The sequence below is a fragment of the Nannospalax galili genome, unplaced genomic scaffold (assembly GCF_000622305.1).
Source record: "Nannospalax galili isolate Female #2095 unplaced genomic scaffold, S.galili_v1.0 scaffold252, whole genome shotgun sequence".
Lineage (NCBI taxonomy): Eukaryota > Metazoa > Chordata > Mammalia > Rodentia > Spalacidae > Nannospalax > Nannospalax galili.
The window spans coordinates 3879222-3897640 of NW_008333886.1; positions in this window are offsets into that span (position 1 = coordinate 3879222).

An 18419-nucleotide genomic window follows, 5' to 3' on the forward strand; every position below is an offset into this window, starting at 1 on the left:
CCTAACTGCCTAGCCAATTCCTATCTCCTATTCTTATCACACCATCCTCTGAAGAGGTTACACAACTTGAAGATAGGGAATTGGGAAGCAGACTGCTCTGACTTCTTCCATGCTGAACAGGGATGCAGGGTGAGGCAAATGGGGTACCCCTTCAGTGGGTCTATCTAAAAGACTCCCAAATAGCATAACTCTCATCTTTAGGGGGAAAAGAAAGTCCTTCACTGGTGAATAGGAGATGTGAAGGAGAAGTAAAGGCAAGAGTAATTAGCATTACAAGTCCTAGACAGGGACCTAGAAGAAAAGTCAGTAGAGGGCAATTTTCAAATGTTCATATGAGAGTCCATTGGAATTTCTTGACAAGGGCTTCCAAAAGCATCCCTCTATTGGGTTCCTCCTCATTTTTCTTTTGTCTTCCAAGGCTGGATTCTAGAGTGATGGGTTCAGGATTTGTGTTCAGGTATTTTGATAGCTGTTGGAGTGGGTAGAATCAGTGTCAGTTCCCTCTCAAAGGCAGATAACTGAGGGGTTGCTGAGGTGTGTGTATGACCTGAGGGTATGCACACTGGAAAGCCTTTACCCAGCATGGGTCATGCCTTCTCTTCCTAGCCCTCCCCAGATTGTATACTTTAGCCCTCCCCAAATCCAAGAGGCCATGTGTGATTAGGGTCAAATTACATACAGTTGGCTGGGAAGAGTTGCCTGCCAACTCTCTTAAACTACCTCCAGGCACACTGACATGCCCTCATTCAGCTTTTCCACAGACCCTATTTTCATTCTCTACTCTGGGGTACACCCTGGAGCCTGTCTGCCCTGGAATTATTCTTTCTTAGACACAAACCCCATTTTCCCAAGGTGTGGCTTCATCCCCACCACTCTGCATGATCAATGTTAGTTCTAGCAGCATTTTCTTCCCCCATTTTGGATGTCCTTGAGCCTGTAGAAGGTCCCAAAAGGGTTCTGAGACAGTTCCCTGATTCCTCCAGTCTTGGCATGGAATTCAGGAAGCCACAAATATACTGGAGGACAGTGTGGAGATCCCGATAGGAAAAAAGAACCAACAGAGAGCTGAGGTCAAGAGATGGGGTGGGGGGTTACCCCACCAGTACAGGCAAACCTCATATCCCTTCAAAGGGACTTGGAAGCCAGCACTGGCCCCAGCTTGATCCAGAGGAAATAGACATTTTCCCATGGTGGAAAGGACAGGACACCAAGGACAGGTGGACACAGAGAAGCCTGTCCCACTAGGATGCCAGGCCATCTGGGGAAAAGAAGAAGAAGGTACAGAACAATTTATGGTAACCCAGAAATGATTGCTCACCCCATGAGACAGTGTTGATGCAAGTTGTCTTGGCAAGTTAAATAGTCTCTCACTCCACTCCTGCCTTTGGTAGAAAGTTACAGAAAATACATGAAGGCCTATTTTACCTCCATCTGAATGACAATATGAACTATTTGGGTTCCATTCGGTGTAAACTGAAGTTCCCAGAAAATAATAAAGCCCCACCTGTATGGAAGATTTGATAAGGCTGAGTGACTGATTCAAACTTCCTGAGTGTGGAGAGCTGGAAATACTGCAAATCAGAACCAAATTATCTTGGGATATTTTTAGTTCACTTAAAAGTCATTCACTGGGGGCTGAAGAGATAGCTCAGAGGTTAAGAATACAGGCTGCTCTTCCAGAGGACCTGGATTTGGTTCCTAGTACCCACATGGCAGCTAACACCCATCCATAACTCTAGGAGACCCACCACCCTCTTCTGGCCTCTGTGGGTACCAGGCACGCACGTGGCGCAGACAAAACACACATATAAAAATAAAGTATTAAAAAGTAATTCACTACCCACCCTTATGCCTGACACAGCCTTCTTATAATTATCAGGTCAAATCTTTAAAGCTGCTTCCAGCAGAACCTACAGCTGTCATCAGAGACCATCTCAAACCCACAGCAGGATTTTCCTACTTGCTATGAACTGTCTACCTGTGTTCTCCAGCAATGTGGTTGGGAAATGCTTTTATTTATGACTTTTCTCTTTCTGTAACTAATAAAATCTCCTGTGACCTCTTCCATGGTGGAACATGTCTTTCAGGGCAACAACCTGAATCCATGTTCCCAGGCCACAGTCACCCATATTTGGCAGAGAATAAATCAAGTTCTTATTCCCTTTGAGGTGAGGGCTATGTTTGCATCATAGTTGTACTCCAAAAACATAATGGAATAAGAGATTTAGTGCAGGGTTAGACATGATTGAGGAATATGCTGAGGAAGGAGAAATCTGGAAGGGAAGGTGTGATAAACCTTGCCATCCCGTGGTTCTCCTGAAGTGTCAGCTGGGGACTGAGTAGAGCTTGCTGGGGGTGCAGGAAGGTCAGATGCCATCAGCCACCAAAGTGGAACAATGTTTATTAGTGACTTTTATCATCACTATGACAGAACACTTAGCAGAAGTAACTTACGGGAGGAAGGATTTATCTTGGCTCACTGTCTGGAGGTGCAGTCTGCCATGGTAACAAATCGGGAGTGTGAGGTAGCACTTCCTGACATCTTGGCAGACAAGGAAACAGAGAACCTGGGCTGGAAATGGGGCTGAGCTATAAACTCTCAAGGCCACACTTGGTGGCCTGCCTCAACCAGCTAGGTCCTAACATCTGAAAAGTTCCATACCATTCCAAATAAGCATTGCCAGCTGAGGGCCAAGTGTTCAAATACATGAGCCTATGGGGGACATTTCAGACAAACCACAACAATGGTGCAGAAGCTCGTGTGTGTGGATGAGAACTTTCAGCCACTTCATGTCCACAGGCAAGTGTTAGCCAATGTTCTGATCCAATAATCAGAAAGAAGAGCTTCACACTGAAAAGAATGGAGGAAGGTGAGCCTGGACACCCCGGGGCATCCATCATCTGTCTACTACCACATGTACATGCAAAGAGCTTCTCTAATCTCATGCAAGTGCCTCTTCTGGCCAGTTCTAACTAGGATCCCCATGGGAAGTGAATTCTGGAGGACGTGTATCCTCATGTACTGAGAGCTATGTGGAGAACAACCCAGTGTGCATAGATTTCAGTCCTGCCTCAGAGCAGCCCTAAAGCCATGAAACACACATGTGCATTGAGGTGCCAAGAAATTCTGGCTGAATTCAGAGAAATTCGGGGGAAAGGTGGTCATTGAAAATGGACCTCATACATTTTCTTTCTCAAATTCATCTCATAGACTGAGCAGTCATCACATGGTAACAAGCATGTGACAGATTTTTCAGTGGGCAGATGTAATTCATGACGTAAACATGTTCCATTACTGATACCAACATTTTCCCCACACACATCCCTAGCCAACGTCTTGCTCCTTAGCAGAGAGTTCTCAACCTGACTCTACCATCTAGAATTCACATTTGGAGGCAGGATACAGGAAATAACAGAAAAGGAAATACCAACTTCCTGTTTGTCTCCCACTTAGGATGTTCAATAATAATTCTGGTGAGTTGGAACCTCTTCTCTCAACACATTTACTATTGTGTAAAATCAACTGTGGTTGAGCTCAGAATTTCCCAAACAGGACCTAAAAGCATCCAGAGCATTAAACTGCTGTTGCCAGTGTGGAAATTTGTTCTCACAAACACTACTGTCTCAGACTTTCTTCCTTTCTGGCTGGTAAAAGTTGAAAATGTCAGATGCTGGCTTCCCTGTCCGGTCAGGACCTGCTAGGAAGCTCAAACCTACTCACAGAATGAAAAGGAAAAAAAAAAATCCAAGGTATTTCTCCTTGATAAAAAGAAATCTTTTGCCTTGGGCTGCTGCCAAAGCCACTGGAGTGACAGCTGTGTGGCTGCCTTGAGCTGCAGAGGATGGCAGAGGCGCTGAGCCCAGCTCTGTGATGTGGCTGGGCAGCCAAGCCAGCCTTCAGCCACCTCTGCAGCCAGCTCCCTCTTGACTCCTTATGTACGAAATGACACGCACAAGCCCTGCCTTGTTGGTCTCTTTGGATCAGACTTACACTTAAGCCTCATACAGTCTTAACATTATCACTTTTGTCAGGAAGTTGCCACTCTTTGAACCGATGTAGGCTATCTGATTTGAGCAAACCCACTCAGAACCACGTAAAACTCCAAGTGGTCAGAAATCAGTCTCTATCATGTCTGTTGCTGTCATAAAACACCCTGACAAAAATCAACTTAAACAAGAAGGGAGTTAACATCTGCTTACATTTCCAGGTTACAGTCTGTCATTGTGGGGGAATCAACCTGAAGCTTTCAACAGCTAGTCACCTCATCCACAATCCAGTACTTCCTTGCTTGATTTCTACAGTCTATACAGTTCAGGACTCCCTGCCTAGGGGACAGTGGCACCCACAGTGGGCTCCATCATCCCACATCAATTAACTTATTAAAACTATGCCCCCACAGACATGTCCACAGGCCAACCCAATGTATGCAATCCCTCATTCAGACTTCCCAGTTGATTCCAGGTTGTGAGGTTGACCAGGTAACTGTGAGGTTGACCAGTTGCCTCATTCTCCCCCTTCAGGCTGTCTATTCCTGTTTTTGTTTCTTTCTTTGGAGCTTTGGTTCCTGCTGAATACTGACCCTCAAACCTTAAATACATAAATACAGCTTTCATGTTTGTGCTCTTTCAGAAAATGGATGTTTCCTGCCCCATGTGCCCTTGCACGACAGGAAAACTCATGCCCCAACCCTAAGACTGTTAGGGAAGGACTATTTCTTGCTCATCAAACCTGCCACACTCAGCTCCTCCTATGGGCACAAAAAGAACAAATAAAGTTTGATCCATAAGAGTATATACGGCAAACTTCATGGCAATTTTTCTAGAGTTGCAATGTACTGTGCCCTGTGAATACCTTAGAGTATAAAGTCACACATCATTCAACAACAGGGATCATCCTGAGAACTGTGTAAGTAGATGATTTTTGTCTTTATACGAACATCATAGAGTGCACTTTTACAAACTTACATGGATGATTGGAGGAATGACTTTTACAAAAGGGACAGAATCTAGACTGTTTATAATGCAAACAAGCTCACTGGCCTGTGCTCTTATGACCTGGTAACCTGACCTTGATCCCTTGGAACCTCAATTTACCCTCCACCCAACATAGTGGATGAATGTAGGTGTTCTTGAGAATTAACAAATCAAAGCCCTGAAAGGCAGCATTGTCTTTCAATAAAGACTGAGAAGAATATTTGACATTGTGTGTATTGAGATGTTTTAGGCCTAGGAATGAAGGGCAAGATTGTCTAGTAAGATAAGGGTGGATCCAAGCTTGCAATTCCCCAAATAGGTTTTGAATAAAATTATGGATGAGACTTGGCTCAGTGGCATAGTACCAGGAGACATCTGGAGGAACAGGTACTCTCTGAGTTCCAACCAACCCACTCTTGTAAACTAAAGTTAGGAGGGCTGGAGACATGGCTCAGCAGTTAAGAGCATTGGCTGCTCTTGCAGAAGACCTGGGTTCAAATCCCAGTACCCACATGGTGGCTAACAACCATCTGTAACTCCAGTTCCTGGGGATCCAATGCTCTCTTCCTCCTTGGGTACTGCATGAAATGGGTGCACTTACATACACTCATAAACATAAAAATAAGTTAATTAACTGGGCCTGGTGGCACATGCCTTTAATCCCAGCACTCTGGAGGCAGAGGCAGGTGGATCTTTGTGAGTTCAAGTCCAGCCTGGTCTACCTAGCAAGTTCCAGGCCAGCTGGGGCTACAGGGAGACCCTGTCTCAAAAAGACCATTAAAAAAGTTAAATTTTTTAAAAAACCTAAAGCGGGACCTTGCGGTCACCACCAGCTCCTCCGTTCTCATGGATACTGCTCCTTCATTCTCACAGGCATCAAGGCTGCTCTTCTGCTCACCCAGTGCTGCCTCCTGTCGTCACTGCTTCTGCCCGGTCCCGGACGCCAGGGCTGGTGAGGAGACTGTGTCAGCTGAGCCACATTCAGACACAGGAAACCAGGTTCAGTGACACAGGTCTGCTTTAGTGCAGGAAGGCACAAGCTTATATAGGGGTGGTGGTCCAACCACAGCACAGCAAGTAGAATACCTTATTAGCATAACAGGTTTCACGTCCTATCACAGTACAGCAAGTAGGATACCTTATTAGCATAAGAGACTTAGCATCCTATTAGCATAACAGATTTAATGTCCTATCACAGAATAGAGGGTAGGATGCCTCATTAGCATACTGGGTTTCAGATTACATAGCCTGGATTCCTGGAAACCACATGACCCTGACAGTTGCACTATCACCCTAGGCTCAAGCCTGTCTCTCATATGACCTTTCTCATACAAACCTACAGCAATGATGTCAAGACTTATGCAAACTTAAGCAGACAAAAACCTAGCACAGAACTGTGGAAATGAACAGCAAGCCCCAGTCTTAGTCAAAGAATTATTGGCAGCTGATTACTGCTGGGTGAGGAAGAGTAGGTCTTCTTGAAGAGAGAGGCACTGAATAGGCTGACTAAACCCCAGTGAAGGAACTTGCATTGAGGACACTAACTTTACATAATAGGTCTTAACATAAATGACAGAATGCATGAACTCCAGTGGGGGGGCTATGGGAGGGCGCCAAAGGGGAAGGGGGTATGAAATACACAAAAATTCAATAAAAAATTATAAATTAAAAAAGCCTAAAGTTAAGAGACATGCTATTTAATAAGGTATAACTGTCATGTTGGCATAGTGACGGCACAGATGGTGGAGGACAACCACTGACCACAGCCTCTTGATGCAGTAAAAAGATAGATATCCCAAGCCCAAGATAAATGAAACCACTGCTGATTAACTCAGCATAATGCTTATAGTGAATTTGTGTGTTAGGTAGTGGGAATACACTCTAGAATAACAAAGGGGCTGGGGATGGTACTCAGTGGGTAGAGCACTGGCCTAGCATGCAGAAAGCCCTGGGGTGAATCCCCTGAGCCTTACAAAACCAGACATGGTGGCACATGCCAGTAATACCAGCTTTTGGAAGGTGTAGGCAAGAGAATCAAGAGTTTAAGGTCATCCTCAGCCACCTAGAGAGTTAGAAGCCAGCCTGCGCTATAGGAGAACTGTGTCAAAAATAAAGGAAATTAACAAGAAACACATTCCTTCTCTATGCAAAAATATAGGTTTGAATATATAAAAAATAAAATGATAAAATTAAATAAATCAGTAGCAGTAATTTAGTATATGACCTGGTATTTAATACTGCACATATGTGCTGTAGCTTTATCTATTATTATTTATTTAATACAGCATCTCATGTAGCCCAAGTTGACCTTGAATTCCAGATCCTCCTGCCTCCACCTCGCCTCAGGAGTGCTGATATTACAGGCATTTACCATCACACCCAACTTATGCTGTACTTTTATGTACCTGAGGACACAGTAGGCTTTTTTATACTGCATCACCACAAACACATGAATAATGTAGTATGACATCATGATGGCTATGACATTACTAAGCAATAGAAATATGTTCAGTTCCATTATAATCTGAGACCATTGTCATCTATATGACCTGCTGTTGGCTGAACATCATGGTTATGTGGCACGTGGTTTTGTGATAGCTGCATTAACTGTCAACTTGACACAATCTAGACTCGCCTGGGAAGAGAGTCTCAAGGAGGAATGGCTTCAGTTGGGTGGGCCTGTGGGTGGGCCTGTGAGATATTTTCTTAATTGGGCTGAGATGAGAAGACCTACCCTGAATGGGAGCGGCGCTGTTTCAGTGGTAGACCCTGAACTGCCTAAGAGTTGAGAAAGCTTAACTGAGCCCTAGACATGCCTCACTGATTTCTCTCTGCTCTTGACTGTGGATGTGAGGTGACCTGACAAGTTCTTGTACCTGTGACTTCTCTGAAGTGATGGACTTTCCTAGAATTGTGGGCCAAAATAAACTCTGACTTCCCTGAAGTGATGAATTGTTTCCTGGATTTATGAGCTAAGAAAACCCTTACTCCCATAAGTTGCTTTTTTAAAAAAAAATTATATTATTTTTATGTTATATGTATGAGTGTATTGCCTACATGTATGTAAGTGCACCCATGCACTTCAAAGCCGGTGGAGGTCAGGAGAGGCCATCAAATTCCCTGGAACTGGAGGTACAGACGGTTGTTAGCTGCTATGTGGGTGCTGGGAACCAAACCCGGGTCCTCTGCAAGAGGAGTCAGTGTTCTTAACCACTGAGCCATCTCTCTAGCCCCCATAAGTTCCTTTTGGTCAGGGTATTTTATCACAACAACAGAAATGAAACTACAACATGGCTGTATGACCAAAAGGAAGCCGTTTGAAAAGTAGACACTATACCGAGAAGAAATCAGTACTCAGAGAAGACCAAGGGTAGGTTTGTCAGCATCCTAGACTCTTCTCTTCCAGCCCTAGTCACATACTTTTTTACATGGAGGTCATCTTCAGCAGTTATTGCATCAGTACTGATACCTGTCAATAGACAATGTATCTGATGAGTAATTTTTATCATGCTACATGCTAGATGATACTTTCATCAATATGGAGAATGTGACCCAATAGGTACAGGCAAAAATTTAGCTGCTATTTCACAGCTACACTTTTGTTGTGTTAACTTCTGCTGGGGAGACATGAACAAACATCTATTCACACCAGACAGGGCACTGACAACAGACCAAAAACTGATTCCACCCAAGTCTAGTTTGGTGAACCAGTGAATTTAACTGAGAGTACTTACAGGAGCATAGATGAGGCATTACTTATAGGAGTACAGAGAACAGAGAGGTGAATAAACACACCACTGAAGATTTCTTCCTCCCCTAGCAAATGTTACTGCTGTTATACCCTCAAAGAGGGGTGTGGCCTCATAAGGCTAGTGTTGTCCTGCCCACTCCTGCACGACTTCTGCACCCTCCTGTGAGCTGTTGGTGACCCCTACAAAAGGCTAATCACAGCTGTTCTGAATCAAGACAGAAACAGCCATGAATGGCATGCTAAGGGGACAGAGTTCCACCTCAACTTAATTCTTTTTATTTTTAATAATGTTTATGAGCTAAAGTTGCAACTCTTGGTTGGTCTTGAGTCTTCACATAACCAAACTTCACCATCAAAAGTAATCATGAGTCTTGTGAGTCATCCTTAGTTGGGAGCCCCACCGTGGCTTCAACTCTGACACTGAACACACCGGCACACACACATCCTTCTGACAGCCTTATTTAGGCTGAGGAGGACCATTCCTGGCCACCAGGCATTCCTCATCACTTGTTCTTGTCCCACTCTGGTCTTTGCTCTGGAGCTGCTGGCCCTGTAAGTAGGTGGGTGTGCCCGGGTTTTCAGTTCTGCCCCACAGGCCCAGGAGTCAATACCAGATGCTCTGAGTCACCTGGGCCCATCCTTTTCCCACTACAGTCCTTGTCCCCACTCACTACCCCACTGCTGATTGGGCCCCTTCTTGTTAACACTTCCAAATGTTCAACTGCACCTAGACACCCAGGTGTGTAAGTGTAGATACACAGAGCCAAGTAAAGGCACATGCCTGTACTCTCAGGGAGGTGGATGGAGGCAGGATGAGGGGAAGAAGTTCAAAGCCACGCTCCACTGCATAGCCAGTTTGAGCCCATCCTGAGCTACATGAGCCCCTGTACCAAAAAGTAAATAAATAGATAAAAACCCAGACACACAGATTATTTTTATTCTTGCTTTGGTAGAGGGTGTGTGTCATCAAACTCTTTCCTCCGAAATGCTAAGGAAAGTGTCTGCCTCATTTTATATTCTTTATTCAACCTCAGGATCACCCTTTATTTGCTACATTACCAGAAGAAAGGGGTATTTTGATTCCATCTTCTACAAAAATGGCTTCAAGACCATATTTCTGTTTTCATTTATAGTTAGCTGGAAAGAACGGAACATCATTATTGATGGAAAACCATGATGGCTTGGGACAGAATTGGCTGTCCAGCGATCTTCTTTCTAACGGGGCTCTTTTTTCTTGATGCAAGTAAAAATTTAATCTTAGGTGAATGGAGAGAAAATGGCTTCTTGAAGATAGGAGCAATTAGAACAAGAGCCTCCTACCAGCATCAGCCCCCATGTAAAGAAGGGCAGGACTGAGCCAGCAGCGTGACAGAGACGATATCACTTCCCATAGCCTAGCTGCTCAAATAGTGAGGGTCACACATTAAGTGTTCAGGAGTCTCTCCTGGTCTATATTGTAATAAGTTCCCATGCCACTCCCCATTTCTTAGGCTAACAGACTAAAAGCTGTCCCAAACTGAGCCTTCACTGGTGAGAAAGGATTCTTTCCTGAACTTGTTTCAGGGGATGGAACTATGGAATTAAAATCAAGAAAGGGCCAGTGAGATGGCTTAGCGGGTAAAGGTACTTGCTGCTGAGTCTGAAGATCAGCATTTGATCCCTGGGACCCACATGGTAGACACAGAGAACTCAATCTTACATGTCATCCTCTGATCTCAAATGTGAGCCATGGCACAGACAAACCCACACATGTACATACACAGAGACATGCACACAATAAAGAAAATGAAATAAAATTTAAGAACGTGAAAAAATTTTTGGCATGGGAGTGCACAGCTTTAATCCAGCACACAGGAGGCAGAGACAGACAGATCTCTGTGAGATTGAGGCCAGCCTGGTCTATGTAATGAGTTCTAGGCCAGCTGGGGCTACAGGGCAACCCTGCCTCAAAAAGACAAAAAAAGAGAAATGTTTTTAAAAGCCACTAAGTAGTTTTCTAGTGACCAAAGTGCTATCAGTGGCCTACAATGATCTGGAGTCTTCTGTGTGAGCCCTGTGGGCTGAGAGCCAGTGGCAGCTAATTATTCTGGGAGTGATGAACTCCCCTACGTCTCATACAGTCTGGGGCTCATGGTATTACTGTGAGGACTTACCCATGGAACGGTTCCCCAGGCCCCAAAGTTCTGCAGTTTACACAGTGTGGATCATTCCTTTATAAATGAGGAAGGACATGCTGAAGGGACTGAGGAACACCTACACACAGCAAACCAGACAAAAGCTAAACAACTGGAGAAGCTGAGATTTGAAAGGTCCGTTAATCATGCTAAAACAATCAATTCAAAACCCATTTCTTCTGCACAAAACCCCACATATGAATATTTATAGTGACTTTACATGTAATTTGACATAGCTGGTGCCAAAAGTTAACTGAAAGGAAGACACCCTTCAGTTGGAGGATGGGTAAAGAAATTGTGGCGTATCTATATGATGGAATATGTTTCAGGGATAAAAAGAAAAGAGCTGTCAAGCCACAAGACATTTGAGATCCATACGTGTATTCTGCTAAGTGTAAGAAGCCAGCTTGGAAAGGGTATACCTGTGTGATTCTAAGTGCATGACAGTCAGGAAAAAAGGAAAATACAGAGGCGGGGGAAAAGTCAGTGGTTGTCAGGGGTTGGCGCAGGGGTGGGGGGAGAGAGAGAGAGACTGAGAGACTGAGAGAGAGGCAGGTGAAAAGCATGAGTGACTTTTCAGGCAGTGGCACTCTTCTGTAGGGCACCATAATAGTGAATACATGTGTGATGGTTAAGCCTCATTGTCAGTTTGGCTGGATTTTGAATCACCATGGAAACATACCTCTGGGTGTGTCTCTGAGTATGTTCCAGCAAGACTTAACTGAGGAGAGAAGACTTACCCTGAATGTAGGTGGTGCCATCTCATGGCCTGGAGTCCAGGATTGAATAAAAGGGAGAAAATGAGCTGAGCACCAGCTCTCACCTCTTTCTGCTGCCTGTGTTCGCAGTGGCCTCTTGCTCCCAACACTGTGTCTTCCCCTTAAATTACTTTTGTCAAGTATTTTGTCACAGTAACAAAAAAGTAACTAATACAAGTCAGCATACATAGGTCAAAACCCCACACCACACAGTGAATCCTGAGATAAAATGGACTTCAGTAAATATTGTATCAATATTGCCTCATCAACTATAACAGATGTACCATACTAACTAACACCAAGTGTTAATCACAGGGCAAGTTGTGGACATATGGGCCCAGGAGGAAGCCGCTGTGTGAGATGGAGATCAAGACCTGGCTGAAGGGCCAGCAGAGTGGAAACCAGCTTTGTGAGGGCCATTCGGGTGAACAGAGCACAGAATAGCAGCCTGTTTTTGGTTAAGCCAGTGCTCTCCACACTTTGTTTCTTCTGTCTTTATTTATTTCTGTACTTTCCATTCATTTTAGGTTTCCATGTAACCCTAAAACTACTCTAAAAAAGTCTCCATGTTTTTAAAAGAAAAGACTTCTAAAGATGTCTCTATAGATGGTGCTCCCATTAATTTGGTTAATGACTACTTTTAATTTATTTATTTTTATTTTATGTATGTGAGTGTTTTGCTTGCATGTATGTAAGTGCACCCCTGTGTGCAGTGCCTGAGGAGGCCAGAAGTTCCAGGATCCCCTAGAACTGGAGTTATGGATGGTTGTCAGCCTCCATGTGGGTAGGAACTAAACCTTCATCCTCTGCAAGAGCAGCTAGTGCTCTTAACCAATGAGCCGTCTCTTCAGCCCTAAAGACCACTTTTGACAGCAAAGAAAAGATAGTGACCTTGAAGTAGACTGTCCCATTTATGGTATGGGGAAGGCAGCCTTGAGCAGAGAAAGGAAGAACTTGGAGAATGTGTTCTAGAGTCCTCAGTGTAGGTCTGTGCAGCTTTGAGTGGTGTAGTGCTGGCTGCTTGCTCCCCCTTCCGGAGGGAGCCGGAGTGGGTTGCCAGAACAGCTGTACCCAGGAACCTAAAAGCTGAGCAGTGAGCCTAAGGATGTTGGCCCCGATGTCCGAAGGGCCCAGGATCCCATGCTAACTTTTCTCCCAGCTAAAGCAGAGAACACATGACACCTGACTCAATATGCTTTCTGTGGAAGAGCTGCCCACTCTGTGCTGCTCCCTACTGTCTGATCATAAGTACTAGCAAGTCTCGAAAGAGAGAAGAGACAAGGTTTCAGAATGGACAAGTGGGAGGTGTGAGAGAGGAAGGAAGGGAAGAGAGAGAAAAGGAGAAGCAAGTGAAACTGGGCTCTCGGTAGGAAAAGAGCCCCGGAAACTCTGTGGTAGAACACCTGCCTCCCTTCTCTCTCTTCCTTTTTGGGTCTTTGACTATCAGTTTCCTTTAATCTCACTAAAATTTCTCTTCCACACGATCTTCTTCAATGCCTCAGCCCAACATCGACATCTCTAGTTCACGTCAGTCTGAATCACCAACCAAATGCCTTCTTACATGTCTCAGGTTACATACAGCACATGAACCAGTTCCTAACACATTCTCCCAACAGGTTTCAGGGGTATTGTGGTAAAAACTCCCCTGGCAGCCAAGACCCAGTGCTGTGCTTCACCCCCAAGACAAACTTTGGCTCACTGCTTGATCTCCCTCCCCAGAACAGGCTCTGCTGGGATGGAGGCATTCTGGGGAGGACCCTCAAAGGAACCCTATGCAGGACCAAGGTAACACTGGACTTCCTTTAACCCTCTCTGGACCACCTATGCTGCAGTAGACACGTGGGTTTGGCAAAGGGCCTTCCCGTTCTTGGCCCACACATTTAAACGGATCCGAAGATGTGGTTCATCCAGAATGGGCTATTGTTTTCTAAGCACACAGGTGTTTGTGCACACACACACACACACACACACACACACACACATATATACATGTACACACATGCAGCTTTTGTAAAACACAAAACCATTTCAAGATACTACTGAAATTAGCTTCTTGCCATAAATTTCTTTTTATTTATTTGTGTGCAATGGGAGGGGGATGGAAGTGCCATGGCACACATGTGGGGGTCAGACAACTTTCAGGCATTGGCTCTCAACTTCCATCATGGTTTCCAGGGATCAAATTCAGGTCATCAGGCTTGTACAGCAAACACCTTTACACATGGAGCCAGCTCATCAGTCCAGATTTAGTTTTAATGAGTAAACAGTAGAAGTCACCTCTCAGAAATGTGTGTGGGGTGTGTGTGTGTGTGTGTGTGTGTGTGTGTGTGTGTGCACGTGTGCATGTGCACAAGAGCAGAGATTGACCTCAGGTGTTTTACTCAATCACTCTTCACTTTATTTTTGAACCAAGGGCTTTCACTGAGCCTGGAACTCACTGATTCGGCTAGACTGGATGACCAGCTAGCCCTGAAGTTCCTCCAGCTCCTGTGTCCCCAGTGCTATGCTTACAGGCCCACGCACCACACCTGGCTTCTTACGTGGGGACTGGAGACTGACTCCTCCTCATGCTTTGTGGCAAGTGCTTCAGTGACTGAGTCACTGTCCCCAATCCCTCAGAAAAATTTTGACATTGACAAGTCATTTCATCCTATCAGAACAGGTTGGAATCACCAAAGCATGCTTCAAACACTGGTCTCATATGAACACTTCAAACACTTGGTTCATATAATCAGGCGCTTTGCTGCTAACTGCAGCCCAGAGTCCAGCTCCCTGTTTACAGGCACTCAGTGAGTCTGCCAGAAATGTTTCTGCATTCATCAAAGCTCAGCGCTCAGGGCAAAGTTTAAATGCTACCGAGGCAACTGCCACACTCAACCCATCTGTCAGAAGCTGCAGTCACACACCTGGAAATTCAATTCGTGGGTTCTTTTCCTGCTTACAGCCGACAACAGGCCCCAGCTCCAATCCTCCTCTTTCCCTAGTGCAAATTATCTAGGACTCCTCTTCTGCATGGCTAATAACTGGGGGGAAACCATATTTTAGAGCATTAACACACCCTAGAAAACTTGTTTCCGGCCTTGACCTTTAGTTGTACAGATTGTGGTTGCGGCCACCAGCAGTCGAGCCCCACTGAAATGTGGGGATATCACTTGAGTGCTGTGAAAGTTCCCTGCGTTTCTACTCACCTCAGAAACCAAGAAGTAACTACCCGTTAAGGAAAAATGTACAAATTCTGATAGACACCCATAGCCTGTTTTAGTAAATTTTGCATTCAGGGCAGAAATGAAACAGGACTTACATCTAGTCATGATAAAGTAACTGCTGTCCAAATAAACCTGAGACCTGAAGCCAGACAGTGGGGATATCAACCTGGTAGAGTAGTCACCAAGAAACAGAGCCAAAGAATAAATCACTTGCAAGAAAGTGAATATGGCTCTGCCAGGCTCCCAGTCTGCCTCTCCATGACTGGACTGTTTATAAGTTTCTATGGACCGTCACCTGGGCTCTGCTTCTCACCCGCTGTTGCCTTCAGGGAGGGGCTGTTCCTGACACTGTTTAACAGAGGGCTCTAAATCTTTTGATTGTGTAAGAGATCCAGGTGAACAGCTACTACTACAGGACACTTTCCAGTCAAGTCAAGACCTCCCAAAGATCCAGAGTCTGCATTTCCCATGTGCCTAGAAATACTCCCTACAGTTAGGGTAGTATGGACAGATTCAGGTATGGCCCCAGTGTAAGAGAGTATGGACATGTTTAAAAGGCTTTAAAATGTGGTGCCACCAAATATTCAAACAATCCTCTTACACAGGCTTCCCAGCTGAGTTTTCAGACCAATATTTGATCAATTGTCCCTTCTTAAAAAAATGAAATCTGTGCATACATGTTGCACTTACGTGATAACCTTATTTAAAACTGTGCCATGACAGGTGTTCTAGTTTGTTTCTCCACTGCAGTGACAAAACACTCTGACCACTACCAAGTTGGGATGGAAAGGGTTTATTCGTTTTACATCTCCAGTCAGAGTTCATCACTGAGGGAACTCAAGGTAGGAATTCAGGGCAGGAACTTGGAGGCAGGAGCTGAAGCACAGGTCATCAAAGAACACTGCTAACTGGCTTGCTCCTCTGCCCATGCTCAGCCTGCTTTCTTATAGAATACAGAACCACCTGCCCAGAGGTGGCACCACCCACAGAGGGCTGGGCCCTCCCACATCAATCCATAATCAAGAAGATGCCCCACAGACATGGCCACAGGCCAGTCCAATGGAGGAAATTCCCCAACTGAGGTTCCCTCTACCCGGGTATATCAAGTTGACACTAGAGCTATCCAGCATAACTGACCCCTTGTCAACTTGACACACTAACACATCACTATTAAACCATAACCTTTCCATTCCTTGTCCCCAAGACACAATGCTAGCATTAATATCACAACATAAGACAGTGTGACCTTAAAAGCCCCACAGTTCTTTAAAAACACTTAAAACACTTAAAAGTTCACAGTCTTTTTTAAAAGTCTCTTAATGGTGGGGTCCTGTAAAATCCTAAACAAGTGCTGTCTTTTTCAAAGGGAGGAATCGGGCACACCTAAGTAAAACCTAAGTCCAGCCAAGTAGCTCAAGGCTGGACATCTGGGATTCACTCACAATTTTCTGGGCTCCAAAGGATATGGGAAGCTCCATTGCTCTGACTCTGCCGTCCACAACTCACAACAGCTCGTCTCACAGACCCAGGCCAGCTCTATTCCACACCTGCTGCTGCCCTTGGTGGTCGTCCCATGGTCCTGGCATCTCCAAAAAGCTGGGGTCTCCACTGAAACCGAGGCTACACCTTCACCAATGGCCTTTCCTGGCCTCTCAGAGTGCCAAACCTAAGCTCCCTTCTGTGACCCCTTCATGTTTTCAACACCAAAACCACGCAGGAGCCTCTTACATATTACCAAGTCCTGCTTCCAGCTTGAGATGGGGGCCCAGGTCCCCTCTGGACCATAGCTTCTGTGCACTGACCCTGAGGAAATATTTCCCGGAAGATTTCACCATAGAGGTGCTGGTCTCTTGTTACTTACAGCTGATTTTTCAGCCCCAGCTAACCAGCAACAATTGTCCCAGTAAAGCAAAGGTTTTACTTCAGGTTCTGGTCTCTTCTTAATCTCAGCTGATTCTTCAGCCCCAGCTGACCACAACCCACAGATTCTCAATTCAAAATATTACACAAACAGCCCTGCTTGTCTCTGCTTCCCTTTGAAGCTTCACAAGTCAGGCCTCCATTGCCCACAACTCTTTCAGTGTAACTGTTCCAAGCTCCAGAGCAAGAAACTCTGAGCACTCAATGGCTTTTTCAGCCCAAAGTTCCAAATACTTCCACAAGCCTCCTAAAAACACCAACATCAGGTCTGTCACAGGAGTGCCCCACTCTCTGGTACCAATTTCTGTTCTAGTTTGTTTCTCCATTGCAGTGACAAAACACTCTGAGCAATACCAACTTAGTGAGGAAAGGGTTTATTTGGCTTACATCTCCTGAGTCACACTTCATCACTGACGGAGCCCAAGATAAGAACTCAGGGCAGGAACCTGGAGACAGGAGCTGAAGCACAGGCCATGGAGGAATGCTGCTTACTGGCTTGTTCACCTGGCCCTGCTCAGCCTGCTTTCTTATACAATACAGTACCACCTGCCCAGGGGTGGCACCACCCACAGTGGGCTGGGCCCTCCCACACCACTCAATAATCAAGAAGATGCCCCATGGACATGGCCACAGGCCAGTCCAATGGAGGCAATTCCCCAGTTGAGGCTCCCTCAACCCAGGTGTGTCAAGTTAACACTAAAGCATCCTGCACACTGGGCCAGTGAGATGGCTCAGGGGTAAAGGTGCTTGTTGCCTAATGACCTGAGATCCTTGTTGGTGGAAGGAGAGAACCAACTCTGGCAAATTTTCCTCTGACCTCCACCCATTCACCATGGCACATACAAGTTCCACCACCACTACCTCTCTGCACAGATAAATAATTTTTGATGCACCATGGAGCTAGCAAGATGGCTTCACTAGATAAAGGTACTTGCCACCAAGTCTGAAGATCTGACTTCAATTCTGAGGATCCATGTGGTAGAAGGAAAGAACTGACTCCTGAAAACTGTCTTCTGGCTTCCACAAGTGCATTGTGACCTTTATGTCCTTCCCTTTCACACATACAAAATAAAAAGTAAAAATAAATAAATAAATGTAAAAAAAATTAATGCACCACTGCATGCCTATAATTCCAGCACTCTGGAGGTCAAGAGTTCAGGATCCAGAGTTCAAAGTCATCCTTGGGTACCTAATGAGTTTGAAGCCAATCTGGGCTACATAAGACCCTGTCTCAATTTAAAAATGCTGGGGAGATAGATGTCTCAGTGGAGAAAGTACTTGCTGCACAAATGAGAGGACCAGAATTCAGATCCCTAAAAACCACAAACTAGTCAGGCAGGCATGGCAGCTGCCTGTAATCCCAGCACTCAGGAGGCAGACAGGGCAAGCTGGCTAGTAAGACTATCCAGAATTGGCAAACTTCAGGTTCAGGGAGAGACTCTGGCTCAATAAATAAAGTGGAGAATGATCAAAGAAGCCAACTGACTTCAACTTTGGGCCTCTGCAAACAGGCAAATATAGGCACATGTGCACACACACACACACACACACACACACACAGAGGAAAATGTTCTGAGTCAACTTGGAGCTCCAAGCATAGAGGCCACTGAAACGCCATGTTGTTCTCTAAGTACAG